Raw genomic sequence first — 27902 nt, 5'->3', positions numbered from 1 at the left:
GATGGATTTGAAATTGACGTGTGTCTGCACAGTGACAGTCCCTTTGTATATGTTTTGTTTTTATGTCCTGCTTCCTTTCGAGGAATCTGTTTGAACCTAGGGTTTGGGTGAGTGTGTTTTATAAACTGTTTGTATGCCAAGGCTTGTATATTCAATAGAACAGGCTGTAAAAGTCTATTTCTCTGCAAGGTTTAGGTGAATGTGAGTGTGTTTTGCATTGAAAGGAGGGCTATTTGTTTGTTTGTTTGTTTTTGAAGCTAATACAGTCCTTGTTTGTTTCTTAATTGACATTTGTTAAGTAATAAAGGAGTAACGTTTTCACTAAAGGAGTGTGGCAGGGAGATCGCCACAATCTCTAACAAAAGCTTGCTAGCAGGAATGGAAAGGAAGGGGAGCGGGGGAAACAGAAAAGCCTCATTTTAAAGAGCAAAAAGCCTTATTTTTAAAGAGCAATTTTTTTCTCTTCACAGCAGCAAACCATGGAAGGGAATTGGCTCTCCCACCGGTTTGAGGGGAGGTGATATGTCTTCTAAGTAGACTGATGATCTTCACTAAAGGTTGATTAGAGGAAAAGTTTTATTTTATATCCCAGGTCTTAAGTTTTTCTAGGAAGTATTTTTGAAGATATAGTATGTGGAATAAAGAAAAAAAAAAGGAATGTTAAAAGCAGAATAGGAAGGGTTCGTGGCAAGCAGTAATTGCAACAGGAGCCCTGACACTGTGAGGATTTGGGAAATTTTGAACCTCAGGAGAAAAGGGGACAGAAATTTGAAATGATTGGAAGAAAAAAAAATGAATGATGGCAAAGAGAATGTCTGTGCACATTGAAGGCAATATTTATCTCCTACAGATTTGAAGTGTGCTTCACCACCCGCCGTGCCCAGGTTGCAGAGCACATCTCAGGGGTGACTCCATCGCCCGAACGAGGCACCATGGAGAGGAGCTGGTGGCCCGGCAAGGAGTTGGCGGCCTGCCAAGCTGCTGCTGTGGAAGCATGGGACGATGAGAGGAGCCTGGAGATGGCTCTGATATTTCAGAGGTGGTAAGATATAGCAAACCCTTCAAAGACTGTTTTAAATAGACAGGGGCTCTCCCTATTGCCCTGTCCATAATTCGTTGTTACTTAAAAGAACCCTGAAAATTGTCACCTTTTGAATGAGCACATCGAGGTTTTAACTCCATTGTCCAAATGAAACACTGTTGTGCAGAGTTGGCAACCTTCCTAAGCTGGCCGCCACGCAGCGTGAGATGATGAGAGCGACCTATTGATGGCTCTGAAGCGAAATAAATAGGCCAAGTTCTGTCTGGCAACCCAAGTCTGTCAGACTTGTTCCCTACTGCCCTGTTTATAGATCCCTCCCTAAGTTCTCCTGAGGGTCAACAATGGGCTGGTGGTTTCGGGAGACATGCATACGTCACAAAGTGCAGTCTCTCTCTCTCCCATGTTTTGTTTTTTTTATTGAAGATTGGGTAATAATGATTCAGGTGTAAAGCAGCTTTCTGAGTAATTGAATACACCTGTCATCCACAGGTGATGGAGGCTTTGTGTCTTAGCTGACACGGACTCTCCAGTCTGTTTGGATGCAGGCAAACAGAAGAGGAGGGAAAGTTAATCTCTGATATTGCTGTTAGAACTGATAATATAATTGGGATAGGAAATGGATCTTATCTGGGAGAGATTGTATCTTTCTGTTCCTTGACATCAGCAGTGTTTTATGCTAAACTGGGCTGAATAATAATAATAATAATAATAATAATAATAATAATAATAATAATAATAGAATGTTACCTTTCAGTGTATGGATATTTGTCTAATAAAGGTATCAACTGTTATAAAATTTGGTATTATGGAATGGAATCAATCCCCTGTGGGATGACTGAAGGGTTAACGTATGGATAAGAATATATAACTTATATGTTTATATATCAATCTGATTTGCAGGTGTTGGAGTTATTAATGCTATGGGTTTAAAAGTTCTGGATAATAAACTGGCATTTTTAGGTGATCATCTTGAAATGATAAATATTGCAGGAAGCTGGTGTGTTGATTTAAGATATAAAGGTTATAATAAAATATTATCTAATCAATATGATTAGACAGGAGAAACAGATATTAAGGGGCAAGGTCTACCCTACTGCACATCTATGAAGATTGGAATGTGATATTCAAGTGGAAGTACTGAAGGTATTAAACAGATAGAAGACATATCTTGAATATCAATATAGATTGAAAATGGCTCAAAATATGTGGTATTGTGTATTTGTTTATATTTGTGTGTATTCTAAGGTTAGAGTGTTTCCATGGATTGGGAAAATGAACAAAATTATTTCCCTGGGTCAAAGAGTAGACCATGTAAGATCAAGGGGTGGAGCTATGGGATAATCATTGCGGAAGAACATTGTATTTCGAGGAGATAGTGATCTGACATGGTCAGCTTTACCTTGTGAGTGTATGGGAGACCATCCTTATTTGTTTAGGGTATTCTAGCTTACCTCAAACAGGTAGGAGGACTGAGGTGTGACCTTTATTGATCGTACCCTCCAAGCGCAGATATTATCTCTGTCACGTGTCTTCTATTCTTTTAACAGGAAAGCCCTCTAATGCACGCCGTGTAGTTTTGCTAAGCCAGTTTATCCCTATGCAGCAGCTCTGAAATCTAAGTGGCTGAGGTGTCTCCCTACTCATGCAGAAAGTGAATCTGCCGCAACGTGCGGAATATCCCTAGAAGCTGAAGATCCAGAGAAACCCTGTCTCTGACCCCACCGGGAGTGGGTCAGAGCACGGTCTCCAAAGGCAACAAAGGCCTGCTGCCAATGCACCGGGAGCCATTGGCCCTGCGCATGCCTATAGAAGAAAGGGAAGAAAAGAACACTGAATGGGAGGACCGGACGATCGTATTGCCTTAATTTGTGTTGATCAGTTACAGATAGGTTAACCAATCTAGGATGATTCAGGGGTATTTTCATTATATTAGAAAGTCCCCTTGCTGTTTTATTGCTTTTATGCTTCTGTATTCCCTGCTTAATGCAATGCGTGCATATAATAATTCATAAAGTTGTGTCACAGATTTTTTTTTAGCTTATTGCCCTTGCTAGATAATATCAGTCTTTTGCCAAGGACGAGCCATGAGGCTGTCCAAAAGAAGAGGAGGGAATGAAGAGGGAGAGTTTTAATTCTCTAGTTTATAAGTTTATAAGTCTGTTTGTAACCAAGCTTTCTTGGTTAGCTTTCTCTCTCTGTATAAGTTGGAAAAAAAAAGTTTTTAGCTAAGAGCTCGTCTGCTAATGCATTCTTTACTGACATACTGTTAATCCAGAAGCGGGCAGCTAAGGGAGGGGGCTTCCTCCCCCTTTCTCCTCCTCTCTCTCCTCTCCTTATCTCATACCTGGCTCTGAGTTGAACGAAGAGGCCCCCCTGAATAACTGGAGCTTTCAGTTATTCTGTGAAAGTCAGTATACAGACTCAAGCTTTTTTCTGAATAGGAGTTTTTCAACTTACTCTGGAGTTCTCAGTTTTCTGAGCTGAAAGTCAGCCTTTTCTCAAACCTCTCTGGAGAGAGAGAGAGAGTCTTTTAGCTTCTCTGAAAATCTCCTTTTTGTGGAAAAGACAACCCCACCCCCCGGGTAAGCTTCACCCTCCTTCTCTCTGTACAAGTGAGTCTTTCCCCTGGATAGTTTGATCTTCTTTCCTCTATGTAAGTCCCCCCTTTTACCTTGTTCTCTACGCAATTAAGTCCTTTTAACTGATTTTCCTTTTTCTCCCTTTTAAATCTCTTAAACTGAGATTCTTTGTCTCTCTCTCTAATGCTTTTTAAGTTCTTTTATTTGACATGTAGCTTCTACTGATGTGTAGCATTCCTAGCCTGTCTATAAATAGTATTTAGACTTTACCTGAGTTTGTAAAACTTTGGCTTTTGTCTGTAGCCCCTTTTATTTGATACTATTTGCCTGGCTTTTATTTGATACTATTTGCATGGCCTTTTTAATATTTCTATGTTATTGGCATAATATTTAGCTTTTACTGTAAGCTCTGTCTTTGTGCAACTTATTCTCTTAGTGCATACCTCTCTGGCATATCATTAGTCAATGAAAAGCGCCCCTTCGCTGGAGCGCCCCCTTCCCTGGATGGCACAGGAATTCCTGGCCGAGGGATGTGAGAGTTGCCAGATAGCCAGAGACAGGATAATTCTTAGGGAAAGGCGGGAGGTACCAGGGACAGCCAGGGGCTGCTTAACCCCCACTTTGAGATAAGAGTGTGAGACAGGAATTTTCAAGGATGGTACTAATGGTGTGACGTGCAAGAAGCAGATTCCTGGGGAGGGGGAATGAGGGGTTTGAAGATTATATAAACTGTATGCAACTGATGCTCGGGGCAGTTCGCTGTGAATTATCACGCGGGTGCCTTCCTGCCATTCTAAATGACAGGAATAAAAACTCTTTCTCTATTTCAAATCCTCAGTGTCTTTTTTTGACTCCTTCCTCCCTCACCCCCCCGGGTGCAACAAAGAACCCAAGGTTAACGGAACGGCCTGCAATAAGGCTACATTTTCCTGGGGGCTCTTTTCCGGGATTTGGCGTTCCCCGGGGTTGAGGGACTAGGTCTGAGGCATCTCTGCAAGGCGAACAGCTCAGTTCGGCTTGGCGCTCCTGCGCGCACCTACCAGTTTGTAGGAGGAGCCAGCCACTCCGTTCTTGAGTGGAGACGCTGCAAGAGATGAGAGAAAGAGAGCGGCCGCACGGGGGGAAATCTGGAGGGAAAAGGTAAGCTCCAGAGGTTGGGAGGTACAGGGCTTGATCAACCCCACAAAGGCAGTGAGCAGTGAGTGCCGCCTTTAACCTGGCAGTGAGCACATGGCGTGCCGCCAGGGCCAGCAGTGTGCAGCAAATGCCGCTGGTTTTTGGGAAGAAGGGAATAGAGGGGAGGTTTACTTTGTTCAAGTGAATGGGTGTATGGGGACACTCCAATGAATGGTTTGAGTGAATGAGACGCTAGGACTCAGAGTCACTGGCAAGGCGAAATGTTGGTCTTTAATGTGAATGTGGGCGTGAGAGAAATTTGGTTAGGTGGGGGGAGTGTCCCAGGTCAATTGGAATTTTTGTTGCTGTGTAAAAATTTATGATTTGTAATAATGTTATGATATTGTGTGTGTGATATTGTGAATTTCCTCTTGTATGTGTGTATGTGCCTGTCTGTGTCTCAAAGATGCCATGCTGTGTGATTTTGTATGAGTCTGTCTGTGTCTGCAGTGATGCCACAAGAGGCTGTTTTGACTGCTAATCCAGTATGCCTTGTGAAATGAATTTTTTTATGTGTGGGTCTGTGCGGGTTTCTAGGAGAATAGCCTATCTGGGTGAATTTCTGTTGCCTCTGTTTGAAGGTTCCAGTGAAAAACTGGGACGGGAGAGATTATTTCCATGCTTTCTTTCCAAGTGTTATCCTTGGAAAGAGGGGAATTTTTTTCTCCAGTTGTCTAGTGGACAGGGATTGCCTGTCCTCTTGCCCTCCTCCTCCTCCTCCTTTTCCTCTCAATGTGTGTGTGAGTGAGTGGGGGTGCAGATGGCACCTGCCTTTCCTCCTATTTCTTCCAGATCTCTGTGAATGATTGGGGTGGCAGGTGGCATCTGCCCCCACCCTTCTCAGTTTTATTCTGCTTTCTGTGTGGCTTGCATTGTCTCCTTATTGCTTTTTGCAAAAATTATGGAGGTTTCTTTTCTGTTTGAGGCTTGCATTTCATTCAGAACAGGGGGTGCAGAGGGCAGCCCCAAGCGTTTGGCATTAAGTAAGTGAAAAGGGAGGGCTGCCACCTCCTTAGAGAGTGTGTGAATAGAACTGTGTGTCCCCACAGCAAGCAGTATACCTGCTTGTTCCCTGCATCCCCATCAAATTCCCAGACCCTGCCTTGGAAGGGGGAAGAGCTACGGGCTGCCAGGCTATCTGTGTGCACGTTGTTGTGGGAGCATGGTCTTTGAAACCTCCATGACAACTTACACCTTCTGGTTGTGTGTTTCTTTGACTTTGGAAGCAAGTTGCACCTGTTTATCTATCTGTTGTGTTGTTTTTCTAATTTCTAGATTTTATTATGTAAAATAGCCCCTCTTACATAACAATCTAAGCAAGAGGGAAGAAGAAGGGGGGGGCCTCACAACCCCTCCAATAATTAGTGATCACTGATACTGTGTGTGTGCCAGCAGGAATTAGCCAAAAGGGGGCTAAGTTGCTGCAGGCTCTGTGTGTGTGTGTGTGTGTGTGTGTGTGTGTGTGTGTTTTTCCTTTCTCTCTTTGCCTTAACACAACTGTGTTTTGTGTCGAAGACAGAACTTCGGGTCTCAGTGAAGAGCTGGGATAGAGGAGAGAAGATTTATTTTCATTAAAGTCAACCCTCCTGCAAAGCTCTATCTCTGTGTATGAAGGGAGGTTGGCTTTCCTCAATCTCTTTTTTATCCTTGTAAGTTGACCTTTGTCTTGTCCCTTGGTTTTTTTGTATATGTGGCTGCACAACAGCAGCTTTCTCAGATGGATTTGAAATTGACGTGTGTCTGCACAGTGACAGTCCCTTTGTATATGTTTTGTTTTTATGTCCTGCTTCCTTTCGAGGAATCTGTTTGAACCTAGGGTTTGGGTGAGTGTGTTTTATAAACTGTTTGTATGCCAAGGCTTGTATATTCAATAGAACAGGCTGTAAAAGTCTATTTCTCTGCAAGGTTTAGGTGAATGTGAGTGTGTTTTGCATTGAAAGGAGGGCTATTTGTTTGTTTGTTTGTTTTTGAAGCTAATACAGTCCTTGTTTGTTTCTTAATTGACATTTGTTAAGTAATAAAGGAGTAACGTTTTCACTAAAGGAGTGTGGCAGGGAGATCGCCACAATCTCTAACAAAAGCTTGCTAGCAGGAATGGAAAGGAAGGGGAGCGGGGGAAACAGAAAAGCCTCATTTTAAAGAGCAAAAAGCCTTATTTTTAAAGAGCAATTTTTTTCTCTTCACAGCAGCAAACCATGGAAGGGAATTGGCTCTCCCACCGGTTTGAGGGGAGGTGATATGTCTTCTAAGTAGACTGATGATCTTCACTAAAGGTTGATTAGAGGAAAAGTTTTATTTTATATCCCAGGTCTTAAGTTTTTCTAGGAAGTATTTTTGAAGATATAGTATGTGGAATAAAGAAAAAAAAAAGGAATGTTAAAAGCAGAATAGGAAGGGTTCGTGGCAAGCAGTAATTGCAACAGGAGCCCTGACACTGTGAGGATTTGGGAAATTTTGAACCTCAGGAGAAAAGGGGACAGAAATTTGAAATGATTGGAAGAAAAAAAAAATGAATGATGGCAAAGAGAATGTCTGTGCACATTGAAGGCAATATTTATCTCCTACAGATTTGAAGTGTGCTTCACCACCCGCCGTGCCCAGGTTGCAGAGCACATCTCAGGGGTGACTCCATCGCCCGAACGAGGCACCATGGAGAGGAGCTGGTGGCCCGGCAAGGAGTTGGCGGCCTGCCAAGCTGCTGCTGTGGAAGCATGGGACGATGAGAGGAGCCTGGAGATGGCTCTGATATTTCAGAGGTGGTAAGATATAGCAAACCCTTCAAAGACTGTTTTAAATAGACAGGGGCTCTCCCTATTGCCCTGTCCATAATTCGTTGTTACTTAAAAGAACCCTGAAAATTGTCACCTTTTGAATGAGCACATCGAGGTTTTAACTCCATTGTCCAAATGAAACACTGTTGTGCAGAGTTGGCAACCTTCCTAAGCTGGCCGCCACGCAGCGTGAGATGATGAGAGCGACCTATTGATGGCTCTGAAGCGAAATAAATAGGCCAAGTTCTGTCTGGCAACCCAAGTCTGTCAGACTTGTTCCCTACTGCCCTGTTTATAGATCCCTCCCTAAGTTCTCCTGAGGGTCAACAATGGGCTGGTGGTTTCGGGAGACATGCATACGTCACAAAGTGCAGTCTCTCTCTCTCCCATGTTTTGTTTTTTTTATTGAAGATTGGGTAATAATGATTCAGGTGTAAAGCAGCTTTCTGAGTAATTGAATACACCTGTCATCCACAGGTGATGGAGGCTTTGTGTCTTAGCTGACACGGACTCTCCAGTCTGTTTGGATGCAGGCAAACAGAAGAGGAGGGAAAGTTAATCTCTGATATTGCTGTTAGAACTGATAATATAATTGGGATAGGAAATGGATCTTATCTGGGAGAGATTGTATCTTTCTGTTCCTTGACATCAGCAGTGTTTTATGCTAAACTGGGCTGAATAATAATAATAATAATAATAATAATAATAATAATAATAGAATGTTACCTTTCAGTGTATGGATATTTGTCTAATAAAGGTATCAACTGTTATAAAATTTGGTATTATGGAATGGAATCAATCCCCTGTGGGATGACTGAAGGGTTAACGTATGGATAAGAATATATAACTTATATGTTTATATATCAATCTGATTTGCAGGTGTTGGAGTTATTAATGCTATGGGTTTAAAAGTTCTGGATAATAAACTGGCATTTTTAGGTGATCATCTTGAAATGATAAATATTGCAGGAAGCTGGTGTGTTGATTTAAGATATAAAGGTTATAATAAAATATTATCTAATCAATATGATTAGACAGGAGAAACAGATATTAAGGGGCAAGGTCTACCCTACTGCACATCTATGAAGATTGGAATGTGATATTCAAGTGGAAGTACTGAAGGTATTAAACAGATAGAAGACATATCTTGAATATCAATATAGATTGAAAATGGCTCAAAATATGTGGTATTGTGTATTTGTTTATATTTGTGTGTATTCTAAGGTTAGAGTGTTTCCATGGATTGGGAAAATGAACAAAATTATTTCCCTGGGTCAAAGAGTAGACCATGTAAGATCAAGGGGTGGAGCTATGGGATAATCATTGCGGAAGAACATTGTATTTCGAGGAGATAGTGATCTGACATGGTCAGCTTTACCTTGTGAGTGTATGGGAGACCATCCTTATTTGTTTAGGGTATTCTAGCTTACCTCAAACAGGTAGGAGGACTGAGGTGTGACCTTTATTGATCGTACCCTCCAAGCGCAGATATTATCTCTGTCACGTGTCTTCTATTCTTTTAACAGGAAAGCCCTCTAATGCACGCCGTGTAGTTTTGCTAAGCCAGTTTATCCCTATGCAGCAGCTCTGAAATCTAAGTGGCTGAGGTGTCTCCCTACTCATGCAGAAAGTGAATCTGCCGCAACGTGCGGAATATCCCTAGAAGCTGAAGATCCAGAGAAACCCTGTCTCTGACCCCACCGGGAGTGGGTCAGAGCACGGTCTCCAAAGGCAACAAAGGCCTGCTGCCAATGCACCGGGAGCCATTGGCCCTGCGCATGCCTATAGAAGAAAGGGAAGAAAAGAACACTGAATGGGAGGACCGGACGATCGTATTGCCTTAATTTGTGTTGATCAGTTACAGATAGGTTAACCAATCTAGGATGATTCAGGGGTATTTTCATTATATTAGAAAGTCCCCTTGCTGTTTTATTGCTTTTATGCTTCTGTATTCCCTGCTTAATGCAATGCGTGCATATAATAATTCATAAAGTTGTGTCACAGATTTTTTTTTAGCTTATTGCCCTTGCTAGATAATATCAGTCTTTTGCCAAGGACGAGCCATGAGGCTGTCCAAAAGAAGAGGAGGGAATGAAGAGGGAGAGTTTTAATTCTCTAGTTTATAAGTTTATAAGTCTGTTTGTAACCAAGCTTTCTTGGTTAGCTTTCTCTCTCTGTATAAGTTGGAAAAAAAAAGTTTTTAGCTAAGAGCTCGTCTGCTAATGCATTCTTTACTGACATACTGTTAATCCAGAAGCGGGCAGCTAAGGGAGGGGGCTTCCTCCCCCTTTCTCCTCCTCTCTCTCCTCTCCTTATCTCATACCTGGCTCTGAGTTGAACGAAGAGGCCCCCCTGAATAACTGGAGCTTTCAGTTATTCTGTGAAAGTCAGTATACAGACTCAAGCTTTTTTCTGAATAGGAGTTTTTCAACTTACTCTGGAGTTCTCAGTTTTCTGAGCTGAAAGTCAGCCTTTTCTCAAACCTCTCTGGAGAGAGAGAGAGAGTCTTTTAGCTTCTCTGAAAATCTCCTTTTTGTGGAAAAGACAACCCCACCCCCCGGGTAAGCTTCACCCTCCTTCTCTCTGTACAAGTGAGTCTTTCCCCTGGATAGTTTGATCTTCTTTCCTCTATGTAAGTCCCCCCTTTTACCTTGTTCTCTACGCAATTAAGTCCTTTTAACTGATTTTCCTTTTTCTCCCTTTTAAATCTCTTAAACTGAGATTCTTTGTCTCTCTCTCTAATGCTTTTTAAGTTCTTTTATTTGACATGTAGCTTCTACTGATGTGTAGCATTCCTAGCCTGTCTATAAATAGTATTTAGACTTTACCTGAGTTTGTAAAACTTTGGCTTTTGTCTGTAGCCCCTTTTATTTGATACTATTTGCCTGGCTTTTATTTGATACTATTTGCATGGCCTTTTTAATATTTCTATGTTATTGGCATAATATTTAGCTTTTACTGTAAGCTCTGTCTTTGTGCAACTTATTCTCTTAGTGCATACCTCTCTGGCATATCATTAGTCAATGAAAAGCGCCCCTTCGCTGGAGCGCCCCCTTCCCTGGATGGCACAGGAATTCCTGGCCGAGGGATGTGAGAGTTGCCAGATAGCCAGAGACAGGATAATTCTTAGGGAAAGGCGGGAGGTACCAGGGACAGCCAGGGGCTGCTTAACCCCCACTTTGAGATAAGAGTGTGAGACAGGAATTTTCAAGGATGGTACTAATGGTGTGACGTGCAAGAAGCAGATTCCTGGGGAGGGGGAATGAGGGGTTTGAAGATTATATAAACTGTATGCAACTGATGCTCGGGGCAGTTCGCTGTGAATTATCACGCGGGTGCCTTCCTGCCATTCTAAATGACAGGAATAAAAACTCTTTCTCTATTTCAAATCCTCAGTGTCTTTTTTTGACTCCTTCCTCCCTCACCCCCCCGGGTGCAACAAAGAACCCAAGGTTAACGGAAAGGCCTGCAATAAGGCTACAATACCACGAAAGCTTCCAGGGAGCCAGCATGGTGTAGTGGTTAAGAGCGGTGGACTCGTAATCTGGTGAACCGAGTTCGCTTTCCCGCTCCTCCACATGCAGCTGCTGGGTGACCTTGGGCTTAGTCTCACTTCTCTGAAGTCTCTCAACCTCACTCACTTCACAGAGTGTTTTTATTGTGGGGGAGGAAGGGAAAGGATATTGTTATCTGCTTTGAGACTCCTTAAGGGGAGTGAAAGGCGGGATAACAAGTCCAAACTCCTCCTCCTCCCTATTTTCCAGGGACATTCCCAGATTTACAGACACTGTCCTGATTTCTGATTTGATCTCGGAATGTCCCGCTTTTCCTTAGGACGTCCCTATTTTCATTGGAGAAATGTTGGAGGGTATGGAATCATGCGACCCCCCCCCCCCCCGAGCCAAGGAGATAAGTAACTATAGAATTTTAAGAAAACATCTGAAGGCAGCCCTGTATAGGGAACTTTTTTTTTTAAATGCTTAATGTTTTATTATCCTTTTGTATATATTGGAAGCTGCCCAGACTGGGGCAACGCAGTCAGATGGTTGGGGGTATGAATAATAAAATCATAATTATGGAATAATTTCACTGGAGAAATGTTGGAGGATATGTCCTTTTTGCAGCAATGACAAGACAACCTTCCGTTTCAAAAGTCTGTTTTTTTTTGGGGGGGGGAAGAGGTGCAGGTTGGGGGCTGCTATTTGCTGCAACTGTTTACCCCCTCCAACTCCTGGAGCCCTGGAAATGTTTAATCAAAAAACGGACACACAGTCTCTATTAGTGCCAAGATGATTCAGGAGAGGTTATGGGGATCTGTTTTGTCAAACCATTACTCATCCCGGCTAATAGACTTTTATGGAGATTCTCTCTGGCACCCTTTGCAGTGGGAGGGAGGGTGGGAAGGGGGAGCGGAAAGCCAGAACAAAGAGTTCATCGGTTCACAAATCCCATCAACAACAAGAGGATTTAGCGCGGAAATGGGGTGGCTTGCCACTTTGAGCAACCCATCTTTCAAGGGAAGGCCGGAGCCTTTCTCAGAAAATGGAATGGAGAAGAGGGGATTGTCCTTCAAGAATCTCTAAATAATAATAATAATAATAAAATCTTTATTACGGTCCAGAGACCCAACAATGCTAAATAATAATAATCATAGAATCCTAGAGTTGGAAGAGACCACAAGGGCCATCCAGTCCAACCCCCTGCCAAGCAGGAAACACCATCAAAGCATTCCTGACAGATGGCTGTCAAGCCTCCGCTTAAAGACCTCCAACGAAGGAGACTCCACCACACTTCTTGGTAGCAAATTCCACTGTCTTACTGTCAGGAAGTTCTTCCTAATGTTTAGGTGGAATCTTCTTTCTTGTAGTTTGAATCCATTGCCCCGTGTCCGCTTCTCTGGAGCAGCAGAAAACAACCTTTCTCCCTCCTCTATATGACATCCTTTTATATATTTCAACATGGCTATCATATCACCATATCACCAGAAGTGGTTTAGTCCTGCTGGCCATATGACCAGGAAAGCTGTCTGCGGACAAACGCCGGCTCCCTCAGCCTGAAAGCGAGATGAGCGCCACAACCCCATAGTCGCCTTTGACTGGACTTAAACATCCAGGGGTCCTTTACTTTTTACATCCGAGGTACACAGCTTCCATCAACCCCAATGCTTTGTCCCTGTTGGAGCTGATGGACTGGTCTTACGGTGTATTTGAACTTCCTTTGACAAGTAAACTTACTAAAGTGGGATAAAGAAGTTCATTTATGAGGTGGTGGGAGTTGCACGTTGATGCTCTCATGCTCAGTCTATCTGAAGAAGTGTGCATGCACACGAAAGCTCATACCAAGAACAAACTTAGTTGGTCTCTAAGGTGCTACTGGAAGGATTTTTATTTTTTTTATTTTCATAGAATCATAGAATCATAGAGTTGGAAGAGACCACAAGGGCCATCCAGTCCAACCCCTGCCAAGCAGGAAACACCATCAAAGTATTCCTGACAGATGGCTGTCAAGCCTCTGCTTAAAGACCAGCAAAGAAGGAGACTCCACCAGACTCCTTGGTAGCAAATTCCACTGCCGAACAGCTCTCACTGTCAGGAAGTTCTTCCTAATGTTTAGGTGGAATCTTCTTTCTTGTAGTTTGAATCCATTGCCCGGTGTCCGCTTCTCTGGAGCAGCAGAAAACAACCTTTCACCTTCCTCTATATGACATCCTTTTATATATTTGAACATGGCTATCATATCACCCCTTAACCTTCTCTTCTCCAGGCTAAACATACCCAGCTCCCTAAGCCGTTCCTCATAAGGCATCGTTTCCAGGCCTTTGACCATTTTGGTTGCCCTCTTCTGGACACGTTCCAGCTTGTCAGTATCCTTCTTGAACTGTGGTGCCCAGAACTGGACACAGTATTCCAGGTGAGGTTTTGTATAGAAAGGTGTGTGAAACAAGTCACCGAGGCAGCAGACCGGGTATATACACATGAGAAAAGTTACACCAGAAGCCAAGAAGCAAGTTAGCAGCTGATGTGCAAAAAGCAATCAAAGCAAGACTTGATGGAACTTGTTTAAATTTCTTAATAACTAGTGCCATTACTTTCTAATGTTTTATGATTACAAGGTAATGCTGTATGGTTTATTACAATACGTTTGATGCAGGATTTTTTTTTTTAAATAGGGTTACTTGACTTTTTCAAAAAGTAAAATTAAAATCCTTTGGTTTTCCGAGAGCAGTTTATGTGCTTTTGAATCAAACGTAGATTTACCAAGCCAGATATTGCCCTATCACAAAAAAGGATAGCTGTTTTGAATTCCTCGCACCCCAAAAACATATACTTGTCACTGAAGAAATGTGCAAAAAATGAAGTTTCACTCCCTAAAATGACACGCTAGTCTGTGTGGGGTCTAGAAGGAGGCAGGGCAAACAGAAAAGTATAGGAAAAGGAGGTTTTTGGGGCTGGGGGGCTGAAGAAAGCAGGAGAATCCCATTAAGCAAGAGAAGGGAGTGAAAGCCTACGAGAGAAGGGTAGACTTGCCTTCCCCTTCCACCAACACAATAATGTTGTTCCCTTAAAGAGTTTATGAAACAACAATTCCATCTGCTACCAGGAAACAACCACGGAGCACACTTTGGCGTTGTACAATTAACTCCAGCGCACTCCAATGTTCAGAGGGCCACTGGTGGCCTCTCAGGGATGATGATCCCATGAAAGCAATCCTGAGATTAATCACTTCTGGATTTGGGCTTTATAAGCAAGTTAAGGAAGCCTGATGGATGTAGCCACCGCTGATTAGCAGTAGCACTGATAGCCACCTCATTTCACCCTCCCGAGCACGATCATTTTCAGATTAGAGCATCCTGCGTAGCTAGCTCCTCCTCCTTCCTCCTCCTCTCCTTCTTTCTTTCCTTCCTTTTGGACGGCTCCGTATTCTCTCTCCTGCAGATGTTTGTTTTGCTTACAAACGTCGCAACTCCTACTGTGCGATCTCAACTAAATAGTACAGTCAGCTAGTAAGAGGGAGGCAATTCATGCAGAGGAACCCTTGAGCTGCCAGGGGAGAATATTACACACACACACACACACACACACGGCCTCCAACAAAATGCTGCACCGCGCCATCGCCCAATAACAGGAGTGCTTCTGTTCAGCGTGTCAGGCAATCCAGGATATTAGCTGAACAGGACTGAAGCATTCCATCACCCTGTCATGGTTTTCCCATTTACTTTCCCAACAAAGTCTCAACATTTTCATGGCTGCTGAGCATGTTCGGTCTTTGTGAGATGTGTTGCAAGGTGTGGACTGGTTGGATGCAGAGGAACGGTTGGGAGAACCAGCTGGGGAATCATCAAGAGAAGAAGGCTCAGAGCCAGGGGAGGGGTGGTGGGACAACAATGAATGGTCAGAGGGGACTTAAGACGGCTGTGAGGAGGCAGGGGCATTCAGTCTCACCAACTGATTCTCGTGGAGGAAGACCACCGGGAATGAACAGCTGTGCTCATTAGGCCAGACACTCAACCAAGGACTCGGCTATACAGCTGCAAATATAATGTTTTAAGTGCATTATACAAATCTGTCACTAGATGGTGCTAGTGAGCTAACAGCCAATTCCATATATATTTCAAAATGTTTTTTAAAAGCATTTTCACAGCGGTTTTCTTTTAAATATATGTGTAGATTCAGCCCAAGTCTGTGGAGATCGTGTTTTTGTTAATAAAGAGTTAACTCCATCTTTTAACTGTGTGGTTACTGACTGCCACACTCCTGTGGGTGTGTTTTGTTTTGTTTTGTTTGGTAAGGGGAGGGGGCAGTTCTGTGAACATTTCTGCAGACATTTCCCTTCTGTTTCCATTGGGCCTGCTTTGGCACCAAGGCTCTCAGACCTCACCACCTGAGTTTGCTACTGGAGGAATTGCAACACCTACACACACACACACACACACTCCTGGAATAGCCTTATTCAGGGGCATAGCAAGGTAAATTGGTACCCGGGGGCAAAAAGTTTTTTGTCACCCCCCCTCCCCAGGCATTGGAAGGTCAGGTGGTACCCGGTGCGGAAAATTTCTTGTCACCCCCCCATTGATTCCCCCCCGCAAAAATTGTTTTACGTTACTTCATATTTTCTTACAAAGGAATAATAACAAGTAATAATAATAAAAAACTTTTATTTATATCCCACCCTCCCCAGCCGAAGTCGGGCTCAGTGTGGGTAACATCAGATACATAACATTGGTATAAAATCAAACCATAATTAAATTACCCCCTAAAAACATCTCAAAATCAAATTAAAGTCTAATTAGATGGCTTTCCACAGGGTTAGGGTTGGGAACAGTAAGTGTTCTCTGAATTGAAATTTCAGCCTTCATGACATAGGAAAACAGCCAAGTGAACAGCTATTTTAGTGGAGGAGGGTCAAGATATTAACCGATATGCATGAAATTTCATATATAGCTATATAATCCCTAGTATAGTAAGATAAGACCTTCGGAGCAGGCATTTTAAAAAAAAAAATTCAAACTTTTTTTTCAAAAAAATTTCAACCCCCCCCCCCAAAATAATTGTTCCTTGATAATATGTCACCCCCTCCATTATGGAACCCGGGGCGGACCGCCCCCCTCGCCCCCCTTGCTACGCCCCTGGCCTTATTGTCATAGATAGCAAGGAACACAGCCGTGCCTTGACAATTTGCAAGAGGGATTGTGTGTGGCATCCTTAACATTGCCCCCAGATGTGCCCACTGAACCACTTTGAATAGCAGAACTGGAAATGCCACAAGTACCACACAATACCCATTGCACACCTGAAGGGAAATGATAATAGTGTGGCAGCCCTTAAACTTTGGAACTCCCTGCGTATTGACACTCTTTTCGGTGTCCCTGCACTCTTTTCGGTGCCCGTTTAAAACGCTTGTTTTGGCAAGCCTCTCCAGACATGTAGCTATTGATGTGTTTCCACCTCTTTTTCTGTTAATCTTAATTGTCTTAGAATGTTTTTGGCTCATTTGTATTTATAATTTCTTGCCAGCACTGCTCACTCTGTATATTGAAGGAGCTTCAATAGATAACGGGACCCTGTTATCCCAAATAATCACAACCATATCAAAAGATGGAGGCTTGGCAATTAGGGACAAGAATCTGTATTTCAAAGCCCACCTGCTGAGAACTGCCAAACAGTCTCCAGGAGAAAAAAAACAACCCTCTTTCTCATAGCTCCGTGAAAACTTTATATCCTGATGACTGAAATTTTTTGGGGGGACAGTTTCTTTAGCTCAGTGAAATGAGCAGAACCGTTTCGAGGAAAGAGTTGGCTTTTCAGAGCCCGGCCTCTCCAAGGACTTATCTGTCAAAGACTCTCAGGCTCAAAGAGGGAACATCTTGTTCTGAAATGCAGGCTGAAAAAAGTCATTTGGAGAAGAATGAGAAAAAAAAGCAGAAATCAGGGAAATCTTCAAACCGGTTGAATTCTTGGGGGGAGGGGGGAACAACTGCCAAATGTTGAGTCCGTGCAAGATTTTCCTTTGGGCTAAAGAGGCATTTTCTCTAAGGATAGGGTAGAAAGTTGATTTGGTTCGCATTTGGGAGGTGAGCCTACCCAATGCACACTTTGAGAGACAATAGTTAACATATTCCAAGAAAAATTAATGTGCCAAATAAATAAATAAATAAACAGGGCAAAGCCCAAACACAGCCATCTTTTGAAATATGGACGTCACCAAATATTGCAAAACAACACACACACACACACACACACACACACAGAGAGAGAGAGAGAGAGAGAGAGAGAGAGAGAGAGAGAGAGAGTTGGGGCTGCTAAAGACCCCTGTCTGAAACCCTGGATAGCTGCTGCCAGTCAGCGTAGGAATTACTGAGCTAGATGGCAGGAATCCAATGAGTGTGCACCGGGGGAAGGGGGACCACAGTCTGACTTGGGAGAAGGGAACCAGTGATTTGTAGGGATCTGTACTAGCTTGGAGGCAAGAGTCAGAGGCAGGGGAAGCGTTAGGGCTGGAGCACAGGATAGCTAAAAAAAAAGGAAGAAGAGGCAAGTCAGACAAGTGAAGGGCTAGGTGCTTCTCCACCCTCTCCAGCACCATTGTCTCCCAGAACCAGGAGGGGGCTGAAAAGGGCAGAGCAGAGGCAGCTTCCACGCAGGCACAGTCTCTGGTTGTGTGCGTGCAGCCTGTCGGCAGAATCTACGTAAATTGGTGGAGGGGTACATGGCTCCCTGTTGCTGCAACTGCTCCATGGGGCATGGATTTGGGAATAGCTGCCTAGACACTAGACTGACATGCGGGTGGGTGTTCAGGGCTGTAGAAACGATTGTGTCAGCTTTGACATTAAATAGTTTACTATGTGCTGTGTGCATTGCTTTGGCTGAGGAGCGCCCTTGACAGGCCACAATGTAGGAATGCCACAAAAATATATATTTATTGGGATTGCGAGCAAACGTTCTACCTGAAGAGCTCCAGGCAAAAACCCAGCTTTTATCCCAATTAGGGAGAACTTGAGCTGGTGGCTGTTGGAAACCCAGGTGGGATAATCGCAACATTAGCATGTTTCCCCTCCGGCTGTTTACTGCTGTGTAAGCAGTTTGGTCCCTACGTGGTGTAGGATGTCCGGGGGGGGGGGGGAGATTCTGGGATGACGGCATGCAATTAGGATGTCTTTTGGCTACCCGGGATGATCAAAGAACGCTTGATGCGAAAGGGAAAGGAGGGAAAAGCGGGTTGACACTGCCCAGGATACCGAAAGCTTGTTTGAGTTTTCGTGCGGCAAGGCTGAAAAACAGTAACAAATCCTCTCTTCCCCACGGTGTTCTACATCATTTCCCGAAAGTGGCGTCTTGTTCTCTTTCCTTTTACTTCATGTTTTCCGAGGAGAGACAGATGCAAGCATAAATATTACATCTGGATTTTTTAAAAAGAAGAAATAACCACTACAGGAATCCCCCAGCTAGTAGGAAACAAGCGCAGAAGGCAAAACCGGGAAAGACTGGGAGGAAAATAAACAGCGTTCAGAACTTCCTACTCGTTGTCTTCCTTGGGGAGATTTGCACGTGCTGTTTTTTATCGCTGGGAGAAAGAAGGAGGGACCAGAAGCAGAGGTTGGGCCGGTGCCAGGGATCGGCCTGGCCTGGCGTGGCATAGGCTGTGTGCCCCTAGTGCAGAAAAGGAACCCATTGACAAAAACTCCCTGGACCAAAATGCAGTTGGGTGACCGAGAACAGTAACCCCCATTTGTGGCACCCTCTACAGCAGCCTTCCGGACCCTGTGGCCCTCCAGATGTTTCTGGACTCCAACTCCCATCAACCCTCGCCACCGGCCATCAGATGTCGGAGAGTATGCACCAGCGCATCGTAGGAGCATAGGGACCTGCCTTATTCTGAGCCAGGTTGTGCCGTGTTGTTGTAAGGTTTCCGTGGTGGTTTCTCGCGAGTAAAGAGTCCTGACTCCGGATCCTCTTATTTACAGGATTTATTGTACAACTATATACATTGCTGGTGGAAAAGACCCTGATGTTGGGGAAGATGGAGGGCACAAGGAGAAGGGGACGACAGAGGACGAGATGGTTGGACAGTGTTCTCGAAGCGACTGGCATGAGTTTGGCCAAACTGCGGGAGGCAGTGAAAGATAGGCGTGCCTGGCGTGCTCTGGTCCACGGGGTCACGAAGAGTCGGACACGACTGAACGACTGAACGACTCAACAACAACATATACATTGCAGAGCTCAAAAGTCTGCGACCATTTCTCTCAGATCCCGGAAGTGGAGCTTTACGAGAGCGCCCCCAACCAAAGAACTTGGGCACCCCAAGTCTCCTTCTCTCATCCCTGCGTTTCACCCCTCTACGCAATTGGGGCGACGGAACTGCTGTTGCCCCCTCCTCTACTGAGCCGCTTGGTCAGTGTTGGGAACCCGGAGCATCCCACAGCCCCTTCCCCACGGAGCTCTCTTCCTCCCTGTCGCTCCTGCAGGATGACTCCCTGCTGCTCCGGCGATGTTGGGAATCAGCATCCTCGCAGAGCATTTCCACCACCCCGCTGGGCTCTGACGGTTCCCTGACAGTTGTCTACCCCAGTCATTGTGGTACCTTCCAGGTGCTTTGCACTAGAACTCCCATCTCACGCACTTTTTGGACGCAGAGGAATGATGGGAGGAGGCAGCTGGGGAACCAACAAGGGAAGAAGGCTCAGAGCCCAGGGAGTAGTGGTGGGACAATGGTGAGTGGTCAGAGGGAGAAGACTGGGAGGAGGAGGTGTCAGAAGCTGAAGAAGTAACAGGGTTTAGTGAGCAGGGAGAGTCTGTGGCAGAGGGAAGTCCAGAATCAGAATCAGAAGCTGAAGCAGGAGAGTGGGATGAGGAAGGCCTAGAGGCAGAGATGAGTCCGGCTTGTGAAGAGTTTTGGGTGTCTCCCCCTCCCTCTGCAACAAGCTCCCCTCCCTGCTTGTCTCACAGAACTAGAAGAGGCATGAAAAGGGTGGAGAGGTTGGCTGCACGCAGGCGCAGTCTCTGATTGCTTGGGAAAAGCTCTGGTGAGGAGGGGGCTTAGACGGCTGTGAGGAGGCGGGGACTCTCAGTCTCAGCAACTGCTTTAAGGGGGCAAGACCTACTGGAGATGAGTTCCTCTGCTCGTCAGGCCTCTCACTCCTGTGAAGATTGTGTTTCTGCTAACAAATAGTTTATTCCCACCTGCATGGTATGTTTTATTGCTGGCTTGCTCCTGACATCCCATCAGCCTCAGCCGGCACAGCGAATGGTCAAGAATGGTGGGAGTTGTAGTCCAAAACATCTATCAGCCACCACATTGGCCACCCCCCCCCCCGGTCTACATTGACTGCCAGTGGTTCTCCAGGATCTTTCCTGACTCAACCTGAAGATGCTATTGGGGAATGAACTTGGCTCCTTCTGCATGCAAAACAGTCTCTCTGCTACTAGGAGGCAGCTCTTCCCTGATCTCAGATCCTCCTTGCTGTTCCCCTCCCATTTTGCTACATTTTGTTTTGAGATCTGAAAGAGCCTTGGGTCCCAGGCTTTGATAACAGTAGCCAAGAGCTATCCTGGCAACAGGCTAAGGTGCTCAGCTTTGATTCCTTTTGCTCTCAGCATAACACAGCAGCCCCAGGCAAAGCCCCTCGGGACCACTTTCTGATCTCAAGCTGCTGTAAGGCACTCAGGAAGAAAGGCTGGCTCTGCCAGCTCCGTTGTTTGTTAGCCTGGCTGTTTGCAAGCTAAGCCAGGGTCTGAGCAGCCCCACACGTACGGGGATGATCCGCGGAGCTCTGCTTGCAAAGCCCAGCTTTCTGACGCAGCAAAGCTGCATGGCGGTAAGCTGGCTGAAGACGGAGAAGTGGAACGTTCAATTGCTCTTGGGGTTTGGACGGTGAAAGAAAAACTTTTAGCAATCTAGCATCTCGCAAGCCCCAAGACTGAAAATGCCTTTCTTGGCGCAACACACTCGATCGGAGAACACGAGGCTTAGCCACAGCCAGTCACGGTTTCTCAGAAACATGCTCAGCTGTATAATCTACTTCTCATTGTATGTTTTAGTGTTAAGCTCCTTGAGATGTTTAGATGTTTTAATTTTTGTACGGATAATGATTGTGTACCGACTGACGGTCGAATAAATTTTATTGATTGATTGAAACATGCTCAGCGGCATTGAAAACAACAACAACAACACCCCATTTCTCTTTCGGCAATTTCCCAGAGAAAATGTCCACAGCTATTGGGTCTTGTTTTCCCATTGTCCTCTCATGCTGACTTCCCCGCCCACAACTGGGTTGGCTTCCCTTCTGTGACATCATCAAGTAGTCAAAACCTGTCAGGGATCAAAGCATTGCTCGGGAAGAGAGGGGGGAGAGCATAGATGAAAGGGCAGAGAGAGAGAATTGGGATTCAGCCAGTCAGGGGGAGGAGGGTAAATATCGAGAGCAATTACCGATAATAAGTACAGATACTTCCTCATCCCCCAGCCCCCATCAGCAGACGTCTCAGGAAGAAAGAGAAAGCCCTCACGCTGTCAGTAGCAGTTACAGGTGGGTAGCTGTGTTGGTCTGCCATAGTCAAAACAAAATCGAAAATTCTTTCTAGTAGCACCTTAGAGACCAACTGAGTTTGTTCCTGGTATGAGCTTTCGTGTGCATGCACACTTCTTCAGATACACTGAAACAGAAGTCACCAGATCCTTAAATATAGTGGGGAGTGGGGAGGGGTATTACTCAGAAGGGTGGTGGGAATGGGTGATAGGCTGATAAATGTGGAAAACCTGTTGACGACTCTAAAGGGCTGCAGTTAGTCTTGCAGGGAAATGCAAGGGGTGAGATGGCTAAAGATGGCTTTGTTATGTATAATGAGATAAGAATCCAATGTCTTTGTTCAAACCAGGTTTCTCCATGGTTTTAAGTTTGGTGATTAGTTGCAATTCAGCCACTTCTCTTTCCAGTCTATTTCTGAAATTTCTTTGTATTAAGACAGCTACTTTGAGATCTTTTATAGAATGTCCTGGGAGATTGAAGTGTTCTCCTACTGGTTTCTCTGTCTTGTGATTCCTGATATCAGATTTATGTCCATTTATCCTTTGGCGTAGGGTTTGGCCTGTTTGTCCAATATAGAGAGCTGAAGGGCACTGTTGGCATTTGATTGCATACACAATGTTGGAAGATGAGCAATTAAATCAGTCAGTAGCAGACAGGGGAAGGAACAAAGGGGGAGACGTAAGCTCAGACGTCATTTCAGGGCGACTAGAGGCTTCCTCTGCTGGAAAAGGCGCGAAGACTCTAGTCCGGAAAACTGTTAGCTAGGAGAGTAGTCACGTTTTATCACTCTGTAATTATCAATGTCTAATAAACAGCTTTTTAAGCTCAACGCTTGAGCCAGCCGTTACTCACAGCAACATCAAAGGCAAGAGCTGCCGTGACAAAACCGATTGGCTGCTTAGCATCGCGATGCCGTTCTATTCACTAAATTGAGGTGGGGAAGCTTTTTCAAGCCAAAGCTCGCATTCCCTTCTCAACAACCTTCAGGAGACACATGGTCATGGTAGGCGGGGTCAGAAGCAAAAGTGGGTGGGGCAAAACATGTCAATTCTCTCACACATCCCACTCTAGCTTCCACCCAAGCAAGTTTCCTGGGAAGAAGGACATGTAGGAGATGTGTAGTTTTTTTTAAGGGTGCTCAGAGTTGTTAGGATATGTCTAGATCCCCCTTGCGGAGCTACAGTTCTCAGATTTCCCTGGGAAAAGGGACTGACTATTTAATCACCCTGGAAAATGTAAGCTTTATAGGTCAAAACCATCACTTTGAATTGTGCCCAGAAACTAACTGGGAGCCAGTGCATTTATTGGCATTAAATGCTCAAACTGTCTTGCCCCAGTGAACAGCTTGACCGCTGAATTTTGCACCAGTTGAAGTTTCAGAACTGTCTTTAGAGGCAGCCTCACATATATCAGGGGCTGGACTGAGGAGGAATGGTGGGGACTGTTGGGAAAAATGCTCACTGGGGCCGGACAACGAACTCCCAGAACTACAGAGTGTCTCCCTGGCCCTCTCTGGCTGGCATCCTCCCTCAGTCCAGAGCGCTGGCAATCTGTGACTCTTCTCTCATGAAAAGAGCACACAATATCTTCTGGCATTTCTCAGCAAGAAGAAAGACGCATATGTAGATCTAAGCTACTTTATTTACAGTCTTATATACAGAGACTCAATAGGCACGCCTGTGTTCTATGAACAGTGACACTGCAAAAGTGAAACTAAAACACAATAAGCAGACGGAAGAGATAAGACCAACTTCCTTTCTCACGCTGTAACTCAGACACTCATGTGATTCACACAAAACACACCAGCTATTGCTGAAGCAGCAGAGGATAGATAATGTGAGAGTGACTGCTTTTAGGGTTAAAAGCTTTGCTGTGCGTCCTGCAATCACAGAAGATGTTGCACAACTGTGTCTCTGTGCAATGTGATATTTGTAACGGACTATGCAGTTATTCAGTCCTCTTCCGGCTCGAGCCAGGATGGGAGTGTTTCTCTCCTGGCTGGTAGCCCTTAACCTTTAAAGTCAATAAATCTTGTTAATTAGAATGGACTCACTTTGATTTATTGGGAAGAGATAAACACAGACACTAATGCTTGCCTTTGTTTCTTTGCTGAAAAATCTACTCTGCTGATGAGAGGAGAAAAGGACGTTTTGCAGAAACGCAGCTTGAAGAGTACTGGGCTTTTGGATTTTCCGACGCAGTAAGAAGTCAGTGGCCACGCAGGGACTTTTAAAACATTGCGTGGCTCTGAGAATACTGCTTTGTTAACTCGAGAGTTAACAACGAACAGATAAAAATCCCAACAGGGACCACCCCCCTTCTCCTGAACCTTCCAGAGAACAAGAGGACAGTATAGATTCAGAACGGTGGTTTGCAGAAGGTCATAGTTCAGATGCTGCAGAGGGGAGAAGCTGGGAGGAACAGCGGGAAGAAGAAGCACCAGGGGAGTGACAGCTGACAGACTCAAGCGTCCTTGGAGAGCATTCCTGACCCACCCCCTCTCCCAGGACTAGGCGGGCATTGAGGGTAGTCGAACGGAAGGCTCAGAGGCAGAAAGCTCAGATTAGCCGACGCAGGGGTGATGTAGAATAGGAGAGATGGAGGGGGTGGGACTTTAGTTGGAGCAACACCATTATCTAGGGGAGACTGCATTCCTTCATCTCTCGCTGTGAATATTGAATAAATCAATTGGTAAGAACTTCTATTGTCTATCTTGGCTGCCACCGTGGGAGGGATCGGATTCCCCGAAACCTGACACATAGGACAAATAATCTGACCTGGAGATTACCAAAGCACAGGCAATAGGAGATGTCGGGGATTGAACCTGGGAGCTTCTGCGTACAAAGTAGATGCTCTGCCGCTGAGCTACAGCCCCTGCCTGCCCCGCTTGTTCTGCGACATGCCTTCCAGCATGAGAGAGTGAGCCAACCTGCCAAGAATCGAGAAGTTCCTACGTGTTTTTCTTAAGAAACCACTCCCTCTTCCTCTTTACTCTTTGCTTGAGGGCAACACATCAGTTTTGCCCAAGGCTAAGACCAGAAGAAGAGTAAAAAGTCCCATTCTGTTGACCCCCCTGTTCTCACTATCTAGTAGATACCGATTTTGGGAAACCCACAAGCAATATCTGAGTGCAACGGACCCTCTCCCTACTAGCGATACGCAGCAACTGGTATTCGCTGCCTCCGAGAGTGGAGGTAGGCCATTGTGGATAGCCTAATCTGCCACGAGCAGGTTTTATAATGTGCAAATGATTTGCTCCTAAGAGCAATAAATGCCACAACAGCATCAAAAAGCAGGAACACGCACAGAGAGAGGGAAAAATGGAGGGCCTGCACTTTGATGAGTATTCAGAATTAACTGCCTCACCCTAAGGAAAGTCAGGGTGAAAATGAAAAAGAGCATCTTTCTTGTACATTGAGTGACCCGACAAATGGCTCTTGAGGTGAGTCATCTCCAGCCCAACAGGACAATGGGGACAAGGTGTCCTTGCCTTTCAGAAATGTTTCTCGACACCACGCTGCTCTCTGTATTGGCGTGAACAGCATGCATTTTTATTTCCCGTAAGCACTTAAAAAGAAGAAGGAGAAGGAGATAGATCTTCACACACCCGTCAAGACTAAACGACACTTTTATGGGACTTTGAGGGCAGCTGAAGCCAGTGGGCATAGGGTTGATTCCGTGAAAGGATTTGATTGTATCTGAAGTACTTGAGACCCACTGGATTCCTCCACCACCTGGCCAAATCTGACACCTCATCTAAGTAATCAAGTGTTGGTGCTGTCCTTTAAAGCCTTAAATGGCATCTTCACCCCCGTCATTCTGCCCAAACACTGAGGTCCAGCTCTGAGGGCCTTCTGGCGGTTCCCTCGCTGCAAGAAGTGTGGTTACAGAGAACCAGGCAGAGGGCCTTCTTGGTGGTGGCACCCGCCCTGTGGAATGCCCTCCCATCAGATGTCATGGAGATAAACAACTATCTGACTTTTAGAAGACATCTGAAGACAGCCTTGTTTAGGGAAGTTTTTAATGTTTGACGCTTTAATGTATTTAAACATTTGTTGGAACCCGACCAGGGTGGCTGGGGAAGCCCAGCCAGATGGGCGGGGTACAAATAATAATAATAATAATAATAATAATAATAATAATAATAATAATAATAATAACAACAACTTTGTTTTTAATCTGTTGGGAGCCTCCCAGAATGGCTGGGGAAACCCAGCCGGATGGGCGGGGTATAAATTATTATTATTATTATTATTATTATTATTATTATTATTACTCTGACACTTCATTTAAGTTGTCACCTCATTAAGCGCATATGGGGGAGGACTAATCGGGAAAGAAAGTGAGCGTTTGCTTGATGCAGTTAAAATTTGGAAGTGATTATGGGCTCCTCTAGCAGAGGTGTAGTGATCTGGGGTTGCAAGGGGCTTGAAGACCCGTTGCTACTTCTGTAGTAGGGTTCCAGCAGGATCTGTGCCTCCCTTACCCTAGAGTTGCCCAGTCGGCATGGAAGGGGAGATTTCTGGCACTGAGAAGATGTTTTCTTGCCCTTTGTGCTGATTGGAGACTATCGGGGCGAAAAGAGGAGAGTCGGTCACTGAGAATGGGCTCCTAGGGTCACTCTGGAGAAGGTGAGTGGGAAGAACACCAAGGAGCTGTTGCTGTCTATGCCCCGAAGCTAAGCATTTAGGAACACTGAAAGCGCGAGTTGCTTTACCTTCAATAGGCTGCTGTGCTAAGTTCTGTTACGCACGATAGAACTTAAAGTCAATCTGAAAAGAGAAACTGGGGCACTCCAAACCATTTACTAGTCTCCCTCAGAGCGATCTCTTGGTCTTTGCCACGAATTAATATATATTTAGATTGCAGTGCTATGGTGGGCTGAGACCAGTACTGTGATGGGGATGCAAATGGCTTCTTCGGCAGTCATCAGGCGGATGACTGGAGAGGGAACAAACCCTCCCTCCTCATCATATTTGCGCAGATCATCTGAACCGCAAGGGTGGACTTTGGTCTTTTGAATTTCAGTGGTGCCCTGTGCAAAATCTGGTGCCGCCACCTGCCTCTCACCTTCTGTTCTGCTTAATTCGCCACATCATGGTTGCGTCGCCCTGCATCTCCCAGGGCAGTGGAATGGGTTGCACTGCCCTAAATCTGCCTCTGTGAAGTTTCTGCAGCAGTAAGAATGCAGGAATGTCGGATGGCCACGCCTAGGCTGAGCTACACCCACTGCCAACGTGTGGAGTGAATGTGGGACTTGAGCCTGAAAGAAGTTTGCTACCCTTTGACCTGGTTTCATAGAATCACAGAGTTGAAAGGGACCCTGATTACCATCTGGTCCAAGTCCCTGCAATGCAGGAATATGGGGGTTGAACCTGCAACCTTGGTGTTATCAGCACCACACTCTAAACAACTGAGCTATCCAGCAGGGCTGGTTTCTTTTAAAGAGATCTGGAGGACTTTAAAGCTTGCACACGTTGCTTGCGTGATGTTTCGGTTGGTCCTAATAAAGGCATTGAAGAGAAGACTCCCTGGAAAAGACCCTGATGTTGGGAAAGATCACAAGGAAAAGGGGACGACAGAGGACGAGACGGTTGGACAGTGTTCTCGAAGCGACTAGCATGAGTTTGGCCAAACTGCGGGAGGCAGTGGGAGACAGGAGTGCCTGGTGTGCTCTGGTCCATGGGGTCACGAATAGTCGGACACGACTAAACAACTAAACAACAATAAAGGCATCCCACACTGGTGGCACTGTGGTGTAAACCACTGAGCCTCTTGGGCTTGCCAATCAGAAGGTCGGCGGTTCGAATCCCTGCGATGGGGTGAGCTCCCGTTGCTCGGTCCCAGCTCCTGCCAAACTAGCAGTTCGAAAGAACGCCAGTGCAAGTAGATAAATAGGTATTGCTGTGGTGGGAAGGTAAACGGCATTTCTGTGCGCTGCTCTGGTTCGCCAGAAGCGGCTTAGTCATGCTGGCCACATGACCCGGAAGCTGTATGCAGGTTCCCTTGGCCAGTACAGCGAGATGAGTGCAGCAACCCCAGAGTCGTTCGTGACTGGACTTAATGGTCAGGGGTCCTTTACCTTTACCTTTACCTTAATAAATCCCTAATATGGATTTCTGAATTTCTCTTACATGCCCACACAGCTATGTTTGCTTTTTATATAAGAAGAGAAACTCTTCCATGTTTAACTAAGCCACATTCTCCCTGAGAGCATAAGAAGAGTCTGGGTGCTGGATCAGGCCAATGTCTGCCTTGTCTAGCATCCTATTCTCACTGTGGCTAAACTGAAGCCTATGGGAATCCTGCAA

General features: G+C 45.1%; 1 protein-coding gene across 1 annotated transcript in view; it reads right to left on the bottom strand.

The window, feature by feature from the left end:
- Window positions 1–27902, bottom strand: part of CACNA1H (calcium voltage-gated channel subunit alpha1 H) — a 393556-nt gene that overhangs the window by 97018 nt on the left and 268636 nt on the right. The gene's annotated exons all lie outside the window — the stretch shown is intronic.

This window comes from Lacerta agilis, chromosome 13 (assembly GCF_009819535.1).
Source record: "Lacerta agilis isolate rLacAgi1 chromosome 13, rLacAgi1.pri, whole genome shotgun sequence".
NCBI classification, from domain to species: Eukaryota; Metazoa; Chordata; class Lepidosauria; order Squamata; family Lacertidae; genus Lacerta; species Lacerta agilis.
This window is presented reverse-complemented; position numbering and strand designations above follow the sequence as displayed.